The following is a 16,792-nucleotide window of genomic DNA, read 5'->3' as shown; positions in this document are numbered from 1 at the left end:
TCACAGAACCCCTTATTCCAGCATAACTCCAGACCATGTAACACTGCCATGATCTCAACATAAAGAATGTTTGGCTGACTCGCGGTTGTTGAGGCAAAATCCACTTTTGATGTTTTAAAGATTACAAACATCTTTAATTATATTTTAAATGATTCTGATCATTTTGTTATCTAACAAGTGCTTTTGAGTGGCATAAGATTAAATAGATTCTAACAAACCACTTACAAAGTAAAAATCCTGCAAAGCTGTTTCAAGACCATTCTAAGAACATTCTTAGCAGACAGACTGCAGTTTTGACAATAAGCACGTTTTGGAATAAGTGCTTTCTGGTTTTTCAAGTCAACTAAGAACAAAACAAATAAGCACTTTACAATGGACTTATGGACCAAATCACTACAGGAGATAATCTCTTTTGGGATCAACAACATGTGATGGAATTTAAGTATATGCTTTCCTAGTCATGTGATGAATCACAAGCATTGATCTCTCATGATCTTTTATGGTATTGATCATCCAATGAAAACATCTGATCACATATCCTAGACCAATCAGAATGCAACAACACATTTTTAAGTATGAGTTGTGATGTACTTGCTAAAGGACCATTTTGGGAACATTCTTCAATGTGGTGTCATAAAAGTACTTTTTGTCTCATATGCTCATGTACTATTCCAGCTGGTTTTTATTCTCAAGCTAAGGCTACTACTGATCAGCACATAGAGCTATTATACAGCTGCATGCCACAAGAAAGGAAGGATGAAGGTTCATCTTATTTGCTGGTGCAGTCAAGACTGTTTCAAGACTGATGCAAGACTGATCCTGCACACAGTTTTTTCAAAACCATTCCCAACTGTCATGAGTCCTTTTCTGAGCATCCAAACGGCTATATCTGATACATGACAGTGGAAGGAAGTAAGAAACAACTCATATGTACTTGGTAACAGCTCACACATATTTGGATCTTATGGATCAAAGTCAAAAGGAAATCAAGACTGTTCCAAGACTGAACAGAGAATCTGCACATTATGCAGAAGTTGTCTGCTGCATATAGAGCACTGAGTAACAGCTCTATTTTACTCTCTAACTGATATACTTGAAGGCCAAGCTTCAATCTCAAGCAAGCATCTATAAAAGACAATCAAGTCCAAGGGAAAGAGCAAGAGTTTTTCAAGCAATTCAAGTGATATAAATCTCATTCAATCTCTTTAGCTCATAGTCCTTTTTGAAGTCACTCTTTTGTAACATAATCTGAGTACCAATCTCTTTAGAGTGCTTTCATCTAAGCTTCTCTTTTATAGTGAGTCTGAAATTAAGCTTAGAAACAAATCATCTATATTGTAATTGCTCAAGTCAATACGTGACTATTGATTGAGTGTTGTTTGGTCAAGGTGACTAGGAAAGTCCAAAGCTCTAGGAGCTTTGTTAAGTTGTTGATCTTAGGTCAAGATCAAGGTGAATGTGTAAGTCTTGGATCTGTAACATTTAAGAGATTCTAGTGGACAAACTCACAGGTGGTGGGGACTGGACGTAACCCAAAGATTAGGAGTGAACCAGGATAACTCTTTGTGTTTATCTTCTTTCCCTTAAACTTTTATTTTCTGCATCTGTTTTTACACAGCACAGATCATTCTTAGAACGATCTCATTGAGCACAAAATTAATTTTATTACTAACCATTTATTTTGTGACTTAAGTTTAATTTTAAAAAGGTTCACAATTCAAACCCCCCCTTCCTTGTGAAAAACTTTGCTACTTCAGCGGTACCATAAAAACCGTCAAGAAATGCGCCGACATTATTACGAATCAGTCCACCGAAACCCGCAGTTTGCGGCGAGCCCAATAAGCTCCCGTCAACATTAAGACAAATCGTCCCTTCTGCTGGACGAGACCAGGAAACCTGCCGAGGATGAATAGACGGGATCGACTCCAGTAACTGCGTGTCAAAGGCAGAGGTGCAACAGGACAACTTACAATATGATTATAAATGGAAATTATAGTCTATTAATAATAATTATGTGTAAAATAACAACTTTAAATATATAGTATATACAACATTAGGGGTGAGAGGGAGGGGCCAAAGCCCACCCTTGCCACCCCTTGAATTCGTCCCTGTTGCCACGTGCATTTTTATTTTTTGGCTTGCCATGTCACCACTCACCAATTAGTTTTTTTTATTTAAAAAAATTCAAATTTTTATTTTATTTTTTTTCCAGTTTTTTTTTTTCAATTTTTTTGGCACCTTATTTGCAATTTCTTCTCTAATTATCTTGGACAAATCTATTTGACTTATCGGTGATGACACCTGCATCTGTTATTGGACGAATAACATGCTTTAGATACACCGGATAACTAGCAAAAATTAGTAACACCATTCATGAGGGCTCTTGGACCATTCCTCCGCTTGTTGAACAATATGACCCGTGGTTGGTTGATGAGATTCTTAGCATAACTCTGTCGTTGACCCCTAAAGAGGACTGTTTTGTTTGGAAACACTCTAAAAATGGTATTTTGACATCTCGAAGCGCATGAGCATCTTAATCCGTCGGGTCCAGCGCTGCCATGGGCCTCCACTATTTGGCGCAATTTTATACCTCAATCTCACTCCTTTTTGATTGGAGATTGATGCTTAGAAAAATGCCAACGGATGAGAATTTGCGTGCTTGTGGATGTGTGATTGTCTCGATGTGTCCGCTTTGTAGACGATATAATGATTCTTCGGAGCCACAAAGATGGTTCAACTACTAGGGATAGTATGGTTGGCTGAGACGGAGTGTGGGTATTAGACGGGAATGTATACAATTACCCTGATAATAAGTTGAAAGATCTGAATTTCGAGGACGAAATTATTTTAAGGAGGTAGATTGTAACAACCCAACTCTACTTAATAACAACGATGTATGTACCAAAAAAAAAAAAAAACAACGGTGTTAATTATGGACTCCAATAAATAAAATAGAAAAAGATTTTTTTATTAGTTGGAGAATTGACGATTAAAAGAAACAATTTTGTTCTTTAGGAGCTGAAGGGCAGTTTAGACATTGACCAATTAAGGATTAAGTTGTAATATAGCATAAAATAAAAATAAAAACAGGTTCATCTTCTTCTCTGTTGCCTGTTGGCAGCAGCGCCCTCCCCCTTCAAAACCTCAACCTCCATTGTTGTTAAATTCCCTCATCAACCAAGCTTGCATGCAACTCTTTCATTCAACCCACCTTCAATGGAACCTAAACCTAGTGTTAATTGCTTTATTCCTCTCTTTATCCTCTTGAATGAAATCAGCATCCCTAACCTCCAAAAATCACAACTCCTCAACAAAGGAATCGACTCTGCATGTACGAAATTCTAATTGGAATTTGGCTTTTGGGTGTTCAGAAAAGTCAATTAGTAGTTATGACAAGCTGAGAGACAAAGGTGTAAAATGATTTTTGGCTGTTTAAGTGAAACTAGAGCATCGACCCGTGCGGTGCACGGGTCTGATTAGCTGTAAGATATATAATGATTAAATAAGATATGATAATTCTAATAATATAAGGTATATGAAAAAAGTTGAGTAACATTAAACGATAGTTCAACAATAATTTTGGATAAATATTCATACAAAGAAAATTATGTTATATTACGGAAGACTTCCTTATAGACCACATTCGAAGTCTTAGTCGTATCTTCACCGTCATCATCGTTGATCAATATTTTTAATCCTTTTCTAGAAGTAACTCTTGAAATTGCAACATACAACTGACCATGTGAAAACACTGGCGATGGAAGATATATCCCAACATGCTTTAAAGATTGTCCCTGACTCTTATTAATAGTCATCGCAAAAGAAATCATTATAGGAAATTGTCTCCGTTGAAATTTAAAAGGAATTCTCACGTCAGATGGTGTCAGAGAAAATCTAGGTATGAAAACTTGATCACCAATATTACTTCCTGAAATAATTTTTCCTTCAAGAGCACGTTTTCCCAATCTCGTAATAATAAGTCTTGTTCCATTGCATAATCCTAATTTTTTATTCAAATTCCTTAATAGCATAATTGGAACTCCAACTTTAAGTCTCAACTTGTGATTTGGAAGTCCTCACGTAGAAATCGTGTTCAAAAATTCGGGAGTATGAACATCATCCACTGTTTGACCGTCTATCATAACTCAAATATGTTTTTTCTTCACCAGGAATTAAATCCAACATATAATCATTTATTGTGTCGACTATTGAATTTTTAGGAGCTAGTATAGCTCTATTTTGGAAATACTTTATATCATTCATGTTTTGTAAAAATTGGGGATATGTGCTTTCAACGATAGAAGCAAGAGGATCACATGAATTTGAAATCAATAAATTTGATGGAATGTCAAGTTCTAAATCATCGTCGTTGTCATCTCCAATTTCTCCATCGCCAACACCTAAAACCCATTCAGAAAACAATCTTCTTTGTTCAACGTCTGCACTCGAAGCACCACCGAGAAGCCTCATGTTTTTACTCAATGTTAAAACTTCACAAAAATTCCAAAGAACCGAAGAATTAATAGTAGCATGAACAACTTATGGCCTTGTACATTTGGGTATTACTGGTAGAATTTGTCTAAAATCTCCGCCAAAAACAACAACTTTTCCACCGAAGGGAATGTGTTTATTTTTTTCATCAACAGACTTGAGAATATCTTTTAAAGTTCGATCAACAGCTTCAAAACAATGTTTGTGCATCATTGGTGCTTCATCCCATATAATGAGCTTTGCTTTTTTGTATTAATAGCATCAAAGAGCTTTTAGAAACTATGGTACATGTTGTAAACTCGTCAACATTTAGAGGAATACAAAACCTTGGATGTGCTGTTCTACCGCCAGATATAAGCAATGCAGCGATCCCACTTGAGACAACTGTTAAAACTATCTCACATTTTGAGCGTAATGCGGCTGACATGACCCTCCAGATAAATGTCTTTCCTGTACCGCCATAACCATAAAGAAAAAACACACCAGGTTTGTTTTCGTTAACTTTTGTCATGATTGTGTCATATACTTTACGTTGCTCTAAAGTCATAGTTGACATCAATCTAACATGTTCTTCAGCTAATGATTGTCTGTTATAATTCAATTCGTCGTGTATTAAACTATTTTGTATATCAGAAACTAATGATGTATCTGCTGTAGGCATTGGAGGATAATTTTTAAACTTTTCCCACAACTACGTAACATCATCTCAATATTTGCCAAAAGAAGATTCATGAAAATTACTTCATTAGGACAGTACTTATTAGTAACGCTCCACATATTTGCCACACGAATTTTCACCTTCAAATCCTTTTTTCCAGGATAGAGAGCAGCCAATGGAGTTAGAGTTGTTAATTTTCCAGCCATGAGTGATAAAGGATTGTAGTCAACCAAAAATTAACAAAGACGAAAGCAATTAGGCGGTGCTCATTTTTTTTTTAGCTAAATATGCAGTGCTCAATTTGATACATAAGAGTTGTTATTTATATTGAAAAACATAATATTGATTTTTAATTAGGTTTTTGTATTCATGTCTTTTTATTTATTTCCACTTAGTAATTTTACGCATAAACATTAAAAACCAAAAAAGAGACCAAAAAAATACTCGATAAAATAAAATCGTATTAATTATAGGCGTATTAATTAACTTCTAAAATTAAACGACATTAAATGTATTAATTAATTTCCAAAAAAATATGAAAATACAATTGTGTCAATAATAGAAACATAGAAATTGATTTGTGGCATAAATATTTTTGTAGTGACAATATTAGTTTAAATTATTTTGAACACAATCGGTGACATACTCCCCTCGGATAAAACTGATGGAAGTAAAAAAAGTATAAAAATAGTAAAAACGGTGTGGGAATAATTGACTTAAAATTGCTTTGATTGAAATGATAAAGGTCAACCAAAAATTAACAAAGATCAAAAGCAAATAGACAGTGTCCAATTTGATAAATGTCTTAATAAAAAACCTTACAAAAATAAGAAATATGGGAATAGAAAATTAAATGTATAATAAAAAATTGTGACAACATAATGATTAATAACGACACATGTATTTGTAACAATATATATAGAATAAATATATAGAATACAAAAGGACAACCAATATATATATATATATATATATATAGAATACATTTAATCACTAAACAATATTTGAATCCTAAATACTTTGTAAACACGTAAAAAAAATATATTTAGATCTACAAAAGGACAACCAATATATATATATATAGAATACATTTAATCACTAAACAATGTTTGAATCCTAAATACTTTGCAAACACGTAAAAAAAAAAAAGAAATGTTAATAAATATAAAGGAAATTATTGATGGTGTTTATCAATTATTGTACATAATTTTAATCACAATTGATATACTTGGCATAGTGGTTGAAAATATTGCCTTGCACTGAAGGGTTGTGAGTTCAAATCCTAGTCAAGACAAAATTGTATTATTTTTTAATAAAAATTGCTTAATAAAATGGAGGGAAAACGGGGAAAGCAAATTAGGGTTTAGAGTTTGCTTATGTATACAAGCTTATAATATAAAAGATATATAGAATACATTTAATCACTAAACAATGTTTGAATCCTAAATATTTTGCAAACACGTAAAAAAAAAAAAAAGAAATGTTAATAAATATAAAGGAAATTATTGATGGTGTTTATCAATTATTGTACATAATTTTAATCACAATTGATATACTTGGCATAGTGGTTGAAAATATTGCCTTGCACTGAAGGGTTGTGAGTTCAAATCCTAGTCAAGACAAAATTGTATTATTTTTTAATAAAAATTGCTTAATAAAATGGAGGGAAAACGGGGAAAGCAAATTAGGGTTTAGAGTTTGCTTATGTATACAAGCTTATAATATAAAAGATTGGAGAGAGAGAAAACAAAAAGTCAGTAAAACTCCCCCCCCCCCCACCCCACTTCTTCTTCTTCTCACGAGACTCACCCTCATCATCTCACCATGGAGCATCAAGAAATTCATCCTCACTTCATTGATTCACAATCTTGCATGATTACTTCTAAAAAATACAAATAAATCAGCAACCTCTCTCCCTACTCCGTACCCTCCACGCAGCAGCAACAACAACAATTGCCTTCAACCCATTTTCTTCTCAACCTCAAATTAATCCCAAATCTACCATGCAATTCACTTCTTAGGTTCCTAAGCTCAAGTGGAACAAGGTAAGATCTTCTATTTTTTCACCTCCTTCATACCAATCTCACGCAAATCTCTCAACCCTAAGCCCCAATTTCACTAATAATTCAATAAATTGATTTTAATGCATGTTTTCCCTTGTCAAAACCAGTGGGTTTGGTGGAAGAGTAGTATTGTTGCAAGAGAAGGTCAGAAGCAAGGATTAGAGAGCTGTTAATGGGTCGGAAGAGTTGGAAGAGCTCATAGCTAGCCTTTAAGTCTCTTGGGTGTTATTGGCACTTTAAGGTAAGTAAATTCTGCACTTTTTCGTCTGGACCTGTCTTCACTAATCAAGTCATATCTGATAAACCGTAATTCGGATTGAAATTCCGTTTGTTTCTATGGATAGCTAACTCAAATACGGTCGTTGTGGTACCGGTTGCATAATTTTTCGACGAGCGATGAGGTCGATAAACATTTTTGAAGTTGGAAGTCAGTAGCAGAGCTTGTGCAGAAAAATCTGGTTTTTTGGTGTTTTATGGACTACGGATTTGCATTTTGAGCGGCACAAACGGATGATTATAAGCATGCGAAACAGTTCGGAATCTCTATCAAACTCAGGTGGGTTCCTTTAGGTATTAGCAATACATTATTTAATTGGCCATTAAGTAGAGCCATTAGTAATTAAGTCATAGATACATTACTTTGGAGTATTAGCATTCCCATTGTACTCCTAATGTTCATCAAACCTTATTGATGAACATGAATTATACATAAATAAGCTAACCCTTCCCCATTGCTTATTATGTGAATTTTAGATTAGGTGTTTTGTGATGATGCTTAAACCCAAAGCTCATTAATGCGTTAAAATTATGTTTAAGAGCATGCAAGTTGTGTCAATGATCAACTGGACTGCAGGTGTTGATTTTACAATTTGTTGGATCCGTTCACGAGTCATGTTTCCGAGTTTGACTTGAGAATGAATTCTTACTACTTTTATTACTGAACAACACTCGTTTTAAGTTCCAATTGGTCATTAAATTATTTTACATAATGTTTGCAATTCTTAAATGTAATCTTATCTTGATCGAAACACCTAGGAATTATTGAATCAATACTTAATAACGGGGCTGATTAGTTAGTTAGCAATGAGTTCCCCAATGATTACGAACCATGAGCCATAGGTGAAATCATACAAGAACATAGTGTTATTTAAGTAATGATTATGTTCCCTTGGATCAGGATATGCACGGGTAGGATAACAACTCATGATTAGGTGATTCCTATTATTAGGAATCCATTAAGTTAAGATTATTAGAATTAAATCAGTTGATCTTATGAAATTGATTATGGGCCTTGTGCCATATTTCAGAATGAAATGTTTCGGTGGCCTTTGTACCACATTTATGAATAAAATGTTAAGTCGTGATCCTGGTGATACCGGAGACTACCTGATATAGGAGTTGGATAATCTGGTTGGATTCCCAGAGGGAATTCCACATGACAATAAGATGAGTCAAGGAGTCGTGTCCTAGCCCTCGATAGGGAATTTGACCGTAGATAGACCTCCTGAGCCTAACTCACCTCATGTTGTCTATGTAAAATGTATGAAGATAATAATTGTGTGTTACACCTTTATTTATGTTTATGGTGTTCTTTAATGAATATGAATTATAAGTGAACTACTGATGAATTATCAAAATTATGCATTCAGGTTTAAGACAAGAATAGAAACTATTAGTTTCAATTACCCGGTGTAGTCACCAGTAGTTGGGTAGTAGGAGCTCACTGAGGCTTAATAGTCTCAACCCACTCCATTTATGTTTTTTTTTCAGATAGTCAGGTTTACTAGAGCAAGAACCAGGTGGGAACTGATGGTCGAGATTGAGCTTGGATTATCCGATGAGAAGATTTGTCTTCTTCCTTGTTTTTGTATTAATCTGTTGTTTCCATTAGTTTCCTTCCGTTGTGAATTTTTGTAATTAGAAGCCATTCTGTAATTTAATGTACTCGGATTCAATGATGTAAATTCTGACTAAATATTCTAGACATTTTAGTTGGGGTGTTATATTGATTGTAGTCCTTAAAAATATATTTCTTCGACTTTATTTTATATATAGGGTGGTACTGGTAGTCTCTTTGTTGCTCCCTTATTTATCGAAAAAAAAAGTTTTCAAACCAAATAAATAGGCTTAAATGCATTTTTGGTCCCCCTATTTTCAAAAAAATGAAGTTTTGGTCCCCTTATTTTAAAAACCAACTTTTTAGTCCCCCTATTTTCATTTTTTTTGAGTTTTGATCCCCATCCTATTTTGGGGTTAATTTTGTTGATGTGGCCTTGTAACTAATGATCTGGCAACATTCATGTGGACAGATTTAATATCCATGTCATTATTATATATTTTTAAATTCAATAAAACTTTATTTATAAAATATTTTAATTGTTAGAATTATATATTGAACTGAAATAATAATTGTTAAATCTTATAAAATATGAAATTTGAAACCTTAATTATCAAACCTTCAACTACTAGAATTTTATTCACCGTCGGAGAGAATCCTTTCTTATGGATTTCATTAATCCTATGGTTTCCGTTCAAACTCAACAATTTTTGGATTTTTAAAAAAGAAAAGAAATTAGAGATGATTTTGTGTTTCAATAGAAATTACTCATACTCTTTAAACTATCTATGACTTTGGATGAGTTTGAATGAAAAACCCAAAAATTGTTTTAAGTTTGAAGTTTAATTCTAGATTGGTTTTATATAAAGTTGGATAATGATGAAAGTTGAAGGTTCTTGAAACACAAAACTTGCTTTCAATATGCAATTGTTTGATATGAATCAAAGAGGATCATGTCCATGTTGTGATTCTTTGTTTTTTCTTAGGTTTAATAAATTAGAGGTTGTGAATTTTTTATTTTAATGAACTTTCTTAGGTTTAATTAAATTATTTTATAAAATAAGTTTTACTGAATTAAAAACAAATAATGACATATGGATATTAAATTTGTCATCGTGGACGCTGATATGCATTAGTGACAATGCCACATCAAATAGTAAGAAATTAAATTTTAAATATTTTAGGCCTCGATTGTAGTCCTTAAAAATATATTTCTTCGACTTTATTTTATATATAGGGTGGTACTGGTAGTCTCTTTGTTGCTCCCTTATTTACCGAAAAAAAAAAGTTTTCAAACCAAATAAATAATTGGAATGGAAGAGTACTAACGCGGTAAAATTTGAAAAATTTAATTTAAAATTTTTTAAATTTTAATTTTTAATAAATTATTTAATAATTACCACATAATTAAAAACATTATTGTTGAACCAAAATGGATTCTAGAACAATGTCTCTAAGGTGTTTATGATAACAATGTGTAATAGAACGATAGGATACTCTGATGTATGTTCTAGTGTGCAGGACCATAGATTAAAAATTTACTTCTAAAAGTATAGTTATGCATCTAATTGTTCGTGCACATACACTCTCGTTTGTTTTGAATGATGTCAAAAATAAGATTAAAATAGATTGATTTGATTAAGACAATTTTAGAATCACAATTTTCTAAACAGGTTTTCAAAAATGCATTGAACTTAACTTATTTTTCAAATATCAGCATTTTTTAACCAATGCATACATGGTATGAACCAGTGCATGTCTTCCGGATTTCATGCACCGATTCGTGGCTCATTTGAACTGGTTCATAGCTTGGTTTCTAAAAACACGAGACTTTCTTGCACCGGTGCATGAATTAGTTCACGGGGATCTTGAACTATGCATGGCCTGCTTGCATTGATGCATAAGTTGTTCAAGATTTTATATTATTAATAATTTGTCTCTGAACCGGTTCATACTTTTCGAATGCACCGGTTCATGTGCCTGTTACACCACTTACTAATGTTTATACTTAAAGTAAAATATTATTAAGATATCAATAGGATTTATAATTTATATTTTTTTTATTATTATTAATTTAAGTGCATTGATGCCGATTTTACAATTGTTCTTGACAGGATTCGAACTTCACACCTTAAGATTATAATTTACATTTTTTAGTCAATTAGCCTAGTGAGTAGTGACTATAATTTCACCTTTAAATTGAGTGGATAGTCTGGGGTTCAAAAATATATCAATTTCCTACAAACTTAGATTTGCACTTGTTATCTTGTTGATATTTCTTATATTTTTACAAATGCCTTTTCAATCAATATATAAAGGCATTAGTCTTTAGTTTCTTTAGGTTTTGTTGCTTTTTCTTTTTCATTTGATAAAAGGGTTGAAAAGATAAGAGTTGAGAGTTTAATAATCTCACCCGCCAACATTTCTCACAATTAAACTATTTATATATTTATTGAAATGAAAATAAAAAAAATATAATAAGATCGTACCAAAACACAAAACATAACAACACAATTATTGGGACGTCATGACATTATTTATTAAATTACATTAATTTTTAACAATATTAATAAAGTTTTTATAAAACATTGACAAAGAAAATTCTTATTAATAATAATGGTACTATTGACCAGTGTACAACTTGAATTCAACTTCCATGAGATTATAAGTTCAACCTCTCGCCACACTAAGTTGATAACATAGTGCACTATTTGAGATTCTAACAAGGAGTTTTACCATATGTATAATCACAATTAATACAGCATGAACAAGTGTGGCTTTTACCAGCATCTTGACAATTACAACCGTGAGTGGTGGCGCTTGCTCCATATTTAGCATTGAATACTGTAAAGCATGTAGGAGAATTTTGACAATTTCCACTCAATGTCATACTTTGGCGACAAAATTTGAAATCATCTTTTTGCACCACATCTACAACATTGTATACATCAAAACAAAATCATAAAAGTTAGATCATTAAGAATGTTAATATGATTGCATGTAATTTGCTAAAGGTGCAAACAAATTTTTACATAAGAATTAAATTCTTTGAGAATAACTTACACACTTTAAGAAAGTTATCTATGAATAATAAGAACATAAAAAATTCTAATATTAAAATTAATAATGGAAAGTGATATGTTTACCTGAGCCGTAGTTGAGGTTGAAGAGAGCAAATAAAATTCCAACGGCTAAGAGAATGCTTCCTACTTTCATCATGATGATATTCTCAAATGAAACCCTAAAGATGCTGAGACAATGCGCAGAATGAGGAATTACTCTCTCTCACACATACACACAAAAATATATAGACATCGCTAACCACTCATATAGTAACTCTATATTATTTGCCAAATATAAATGTTCAGTGTATATTAGTCAATTAGTTCGGTCCACGTTTAAAAATATTTAGTAAATTTTTTATTATTATATTCTTTTGATAACATTAAATAGTAAGAAATTAAATTTTAAATATTTTAGGCCTTGATTGTAGTCCTTAAAAATATATTTCTTCGACTTTATTTTATATATAGGGTGGTACTGGTAGTCTCTTTGTTGCTCCCTTATTTACCAAAAAAAAAAAGTTTTCAAACCAAATAAATAATTGGAATGGAAGAGTACTAACACGGTAAAATTTGAAAAATTTAATTTAAAATTTTATAAATTTTAATTTTTAATAAATTATTTAATAATTACCACATAATTAAAAACATTATTATTGAACCAAAATGGATTCTAGAACAATGTCTCTAAGGTGTTTATGATAACAATGTGTAATAGAACGATTGGATACTCTGATGTATGTTCTAGTGTGCAGGACCATAGATTAAAAATTTACTTCTAAAAGTATAGTTATGCACCTAATTGTTCGTGCACATACACCCTCGTTTGTTTTGAATGATGTCAAAAATAAGATTAAAATAGATTGATTTGATTAAGACAATTTTAGAATCACAATTTTCTAAATAGGTTTTCAAAAATGCATTGAACTTAGCTTATTTTTCAAATATCAACATTTTTTAACCAATGCATACATGGTATGAACCAATGCATGTCTTCCGGATTTCATGCACCGATTCGTGGCTCATTTGAACTGGTTCATAGCTTGGTTTCTAAAAACCCGAGACATTCTTGCACCGGTGCATGAATTAGTTCACGGGGATCTTGAACTATGCATGGCCTGCTTGCATCGATGCATAAGTTGTTCAAGATTTTATATTATTAATAATTTGTCTCTGAACAGGTTCATACTTTTCGAATGCACCGGTTCATGTGCCTGTTACACCACTTACTAATGTTTATACTTACAGTAAAATATTATTAAGATATCAATAGGATTTATAATTTATATTTTTTTTATTATTATTAATTTAAGTGCATTGATGCCGATTTTACAATTGTTCCTGACAGGATTCGAACTTCACACCTTAAGATTATAATTTACATTTTTTTAGTCAATTAGCCTAGTGAGTAGTGACTATAATTTCACCTTTAAATTGAGTGGATAGTCTGGGGTTCAAAAATATATCAATTTCCTACAAACTTAGGTTTGCACTTGTTATCATGTTGATATTTCTTATATTTTTACAAATGCCTTTTCAATCAATATATAAAGGCATTAGTCTTTAGTTTCTTTAGGTTTTGTTGCTTTTTCTTTTTCATTTGATAAAAGGGTTGAAAAGATAAGAGTTGAGAGTTAATAATCTCACCTGCCAACATTTCTCACAATTAAACTATTTATATATTTATTGAAATGAAAATAAAAAAATATAATAAGATCGTACCAAAACACAAAACATAACAACACAATTATTGGGACGTCATGACATTATTTATTAAATTACATTAATTTTTAACAATATTAATAAAGTTTTTATAAAACATTGACAAAGAAAATTCTTATTAATAATAATGGTACTATTGACCAGTGTACAACTTGAATTCAACTTCTATGAGATTATAAGTTCAACCTCTCGCCACACTAAGTTGATAACATAGTGCACTATTTGAGATTCCAACAAGGAGTTTTACCATCTGTATAATCACAATTAATACAGCATGAACAAGTGTGGCTTTTACCAGCATCTTGACAATTACAACCGTGAGTGGTGGCGCTTGCTCCATATTTAGCATTGAATACTGTAAAGCATGTAGGAGAATTTTGACAATTTCCACTCAATGTCATACTTTGGCGACAAAATTTGAAATCATCTTTTTGCACCACATCTACAACATTGTATACATCAAAACAAAATCATAAAAGTTAGATCATTAAGAAAGTTAATATAATTGCATGTAATTTGCTAAAGGTGCAAACAAATTTTTACATAAGAATTAAACTCTTTGAGAATAACTTACACACTTTAAGAAAGTTATCTATGAATAATAAGAACATAAAAAATTCTAATATTAAAATTAATAATGGAAAGTGATATGTTTACCTGAGCCGTAGTTGAGGTTGAAGAGAGCAAATAAAATTCCAACGGCTAAGAGAATGCTTCCTACTTTCATCATGATGATATTCTCAAATGAAACCCTAAAGATGCTGAGACAATGCGCAGAATGAGGAATTACTCTCTCTCACACATACACACAAAAATATATAGACATCGCTAACCACTCATATAGTAACTCTATATTATTTGCCAAATATAAATGTTCAGTGTATATTAGTCAATTAGTTCGGTCCACGTTTAAAAATATTTAGTAAATTTTTTATTATTATATTCTTTTGATAACATTAAATAGTAAGAAATTAAATTTTAAATATTTTAGGCCTCGATTGTAGTCCTTAAAAATATATTTCTTCGACTTTATTTTATATATAGGGTGGTACTGGTAGTCTCTTTGTTGCTCCCTTATTTACCGAAAAAAAAAAGTTTTCAAACCAAATAAATAATTGGAATGGAAGAGTACTAACGCGGTAAAATTTGAAAAATTTAATTTAAAATTTTATAAATTTTAATTTTTAATAAATTATTTAATAATTACCACATAATTAAAAACATTATTATTGAACCAAAATGGATTCTAGAACAATGTCTCTAAGGTATTTATGATAACAATGTGTAATAGAAGATTGGATACTCTGATGTATGTTCTAGTGTGCAGGACCATAGATTAAAAATTTACTTCTAAAAGTATAGTTATGCACCTAATTGTTCGTGCACATACACTCTCGTTTGTTTTGAATGATGTCAAAAATAAGATTAAAATAGATTGATTTGATTAAGACAATTTTAGAATCACAATTTTCTAAATAGGTTTTCAAAAATGCATTGAACTTAGCTTATTTTTCCAATATCAGCATTTTTTAACCAATGCATACATGGTATGAACCAGTGCATGTCTTCCGGATTTCATGCACCGATTCGTGGCTCATTTGAACTGGTTCATAGCTTGGTTTCTAAAAACCCGAGACATTCTTGCACCGGTGCATGAATTAGTTCACGGGGATCTTGAACTATGCATGGCCTGCTTGCATCGATGCATAAGTTGTTCAAGATTTTATATTATTAATAATTTGTCTCTGAACAGGTTCATACTTTTCGAATGCACCGGTTCATGTGCCTGTTACACCACTTACTAATGTTTATACTTACAGTAAAATATTATTAAGATATCAATAGGATTTATAATTTATATTTTTTTATTATTATTAATTTAAGTGCATTGATGCCGATTTTACAATTGTTCCTGACAGGATTCGAACTTCACACCTTAAGATTATAATTTACATTTTTTTTAGTCAATTAGCCTAGTGAGTAGTGACTATAATTTCACCTTTAAATTGAGTGGATAGTCTGGGGTTCAAAAATATATCAATTTCCTACAAACTTAGATTTGCACTTGTTATCTTGTTGATATTTCTTATATTTTTACAAATGCCTTTTCAATCAATATATAAAGGCATTAGTCTTTAGTTTCTTTAGGTTTTGTTGCTTTTTCTTTTTCATTTGATAAAAGGATTGAAAAGATAAGAGTTGAGAGTTTAATAATCTCACCCGCCAACATTTCTCACAATTAAACTATTTATATATTTATTGAAATGAAAATAAAAAAATATAATAAGATCGTACCAAAACACAAAACATAACAACACAATTATTGGGACGTCATGACATTATTTATTAAATTACATTACTTTTTAACAATATTAATAAAGTTTTTATAAAACATTGACAAAGAAAATTCTTATTAATAATAATGGTACTATTGACCAGTGTACAACTTGAATTCAACTTCCATGAGATTATAAGTTCAACCTCTCGCCACACTAAGTTGATAACATAGTGCACTATTTGAGATTCTAACAAGGAGTTTTACCATCTGTATAATCACAATTAATACAGCATGAACAAGTGTGGCTTTTACCAGCATCTTGACAATTACAACCGTGAGTGGTGGCGCTTGCTCCATATTTAGCATTGAATACTGTAAAGCATGTAGGAGAATTTTGACAATTTCTACTCAATGTCATACTTTGGCGACAAAATTTGAAATCATCTTTTTGCACCACATCTACAACATTGTATACATCAAAACAAAATCATAAAAGTTAGATCATTAAGAATTTTAATATGATTGCATGTAGTTTGCTAAAGGTGCAAACAAATTTTTACATAAGAATTAAACTCTTTGAGAATAACTTACACACTTTAAGAAAGTTATCTATGAATAATAAGAACATAAAAAATTCGAATATTAAAATTAATAATGGAAAGTGATATGTTTACCTGAGCC

General features: G+C 31.5%; 1 long non-coding RNA gene across 1 annotated transcript; it reads left to right on the top strand.

Annotated features, from left to right (window-relative positions):
* Positions 1-6,885: 6,885 nt before the first annotated feature.
* Positions 6,886-9,294, top strand: LOC123902689. Its single transcript, XR_006807700.1, has 4 exons — positions 6,886-7,194; positions 7,320-7,453; positions 7,557-7,768; positions 8,983-9,294. It is a non-coding gene; the product is annotated as an uncharacterized LOC123902689 (long non-coding RNA).
* Positions 9,295-16,792: the final 7,498 nt, after the last annotated feature.

Source organism: Trifolium pratense, linkage group LG1 (assembly GCF_020283565.1).
Source record: "Trifolium pratense cultivar HEN17-A07 linkage group LG1, ARS_RC_1.1, whole genome shotgun sequence".
Lineage (NCBI taxonomy): Eukaryota > Viridiplantae > Streptophyta > Magnoliopsida > Fabales > Fabaceae > Trifolium > Trifolium pratense.
Note: the sequence above shows the minus strand (reverse complement) of the source record. Positions and strands in the feature narration are given on the sequence as shown.